The following is a 2,415-nucleotide window of genomic DNA, read 5'->3' as shown; positions in this document are numbered from 1 at the left end:
AAAAAATTGTTGCCAAAGCACCTAGACGTTGTTTTGTGTTTTCTTCTGAATGTGTTACAGAAGAATGTTTAGAATCCATTTTTAGTGAATATTAGTGGAAGTTGTAAGGTTTGTGTCTTTTTTTTTTTTAAGATTTTATATTCTTTATTTTGAAAATTAGGCCAGGGAGAGCCCCACTTTTCAGGGGTGGGGAGGAGGTTATAACTTTTCAATCTACCAAAGAAATAATAAGAGAGAAATGTCACACAGGATCCTTTACATGTTATATTACTATCTGCATTTAGATTTCACGGTCTAGCCCAGAATCATAATTCACATAACAGCGAAACTCATTTCCCAAGGTCCGGGTGTGTTTGGAATAAACTTCACATGTCACGCCAAGAAGTTTTGCTGCCTCTTCTTCCATGAGGGCACCTGTGCACAGCAGAATCTTGCCCTGAGTCAGATACTTGATGGTTTCTGATGTTTTTCTGAGACACTCCTTGGAAAGGTAGGGGGGGATCTGCTATTAATGATGTCAAAACTATGTGCGGCAATTTTTTCAGATAAATCCAATGGATTACTGTAATCCTAGAAGATAAACTCCTCTCCGTACATGGCAAATCTTTTGTCATATTCAAAGATGTATACAGAAAAGTCTTCTCTGTGTAGGTCTCTCAGTTTCTGGTAGACACGGGACGCTCACACAGGTTATTCTGCCACCTTCTCCAGCAGCTGCAATAGCTTCCTCGCAAGTTGCAAAGGGATTTCCTGACTGTACCCAAACTGGCTCAGCTGTCAGTTCTATTATTCCAATGTTATATTTATCATCCCCACCTGGGTCGCTTTGTTGCTTCTGCTCAGCATAAAATTCCTGGAGGGCTGCTAAGGTGTGGGAAGACAGCCGGGGTATATCGTCATCATCAGAGTCACTCATTTCACGAATTGTTTATAACCTTGGCGCCCGGGATCCTCCACTCACAAGCCACCGGTTTGTGTCTTTTAATGTTTAATATTTCCAGTGTCATGTCAAGAAGATGATCTTTTATACATTGAATTGCCTTTATTGCCTTGGCAAAAATCAGGAGACTGTATTTGTGTGGGTCTGTTTCTAGGGTCTCTATTTTGTTTTACTAAAGTGTTTATTTTTTCACCAATACTATGCTGTTTTTTTTACTATACATTATGGTGAATCAGATAGCATGAGTCTTCCAACTTTGTTGTTCTTCAAAATTTTGTAGGTTAAATTTTTGACTTTTCCTTAAAACTTTAAAATCGATTTTCAATATCTACAAAAATGTTTCCTGGATTTTATTGGAATTGTGCTGTATCTATAGATCAATTTGGGAAGAAGTGACATTTTAAAGGTATTGTTTTCCAATCCATAAACATAGAATCTCTTTTTATTTAGATATCTTTGGTTTCTTTCATCAGAGTTTGTATTTTTCCACACATAGATTCTGTAAACATTTTGTTATATTTAAATCTAATTTTTTTGGAGCTAGTGGGAAGTTTTTAAAAAATCTCCAAACATTTGAGAATTTCTCAGCTATTTTTCCATTTTTAATTTCCTGGGTAATTCTGTAGTGATCTAAGAACATTTTGTATGTTTTATATTCTTTTAAATTTATTAGATTGTATTTATGACCCAGAATATTCCATGTGAGCTTGAGTGAATCTGTGTTTTGCTGGATGGAATATTCTAAAACTAAAGCTTATTGATAGTACTGTTCAACTCAGCTAAATCCTTACTGATATTGTGCCTACTGGATCTATCAGTTACTGCAAAAAAGGATGTTAAGCTCTCCAATTATAAAAGGGGGTTGTCTATTTCCCATTACATTTCTCTTAGTTCTTGTTTTCTATATTTTGACAGTCTGTTGTTAGATATATGTATATTAAACACTGTTAGATCCTCTAAGATAATTGAGTTTTTATCATTATCTATTTTTATCTCTGATAAACTTCCTTTTTCTGAATTCTGCTTAGTCCACTCTGACAATCTTATCCTTTAGTTGGTGTGCTTAACTAGTATATAAATGATATAGTTGGATTAATACTTTTTATATTTGTAACTTTTGTATTCATTGCACTTGTTTTTTGTTGTCTTTCTTTTCTACTCCTATTTTTCTGAATTCTCTGGTTTTAATTAAGCATTTTATGATTTCATTTTCTATTCTCTTTTAGCATATCACTTATACTTCTTTGATAATGTTTTTTAGGTTTTGCTTTATCATTTATACTATACATTTACAACTAATCTAATTCTACCTAAAGCAATGCTAGACCATTTCACATGCAGTGCAGGTATAACAGTTTTCTCAATTTTCCCTTCTCTTCTTTATGACTTTGCTGCCATTTATTTCACATACCTATGTGGTATAACTACCCAATGCATTGTTATTATTGTTTTAACTACTAAATGATTAATATCTA

General features: G+C 33.7%; 1 pseudogene; it reads right to left on the bottom strand.

The window, feature by feature from the left end:
• Positions 1 to 280: 280 nt before the first annotated feature.
• LOC123847468 (EEF1A lysine methyltransferase 1-like) lies at positions 281 to 942 on the bottom strand (annotated as a pseudogene).
• Positions 943 to 2,415: the final 1,473 nt, after the last annotated feature.

This window comes from Mirounga angustirostris, unplaced genomic scaffold, assembly GCF_029215605.1.
Source record: "Mirounga angustirostris isolate CCGP_5_RB_7025 unplaced genomic scaffold, mMirAng1.0.hap1 SCAF_2, whole genome shotgun sequence".
Classification (NCBI taxonomy): Eukaryota; Metazoa; Chordata; class Mammalia; order Carnivora; family Phocidae; genus Mirounga; species Mirounga angustirostris.
This window is presented reverse-complemented; position numbering and strand designations above follow the sequence as displayed.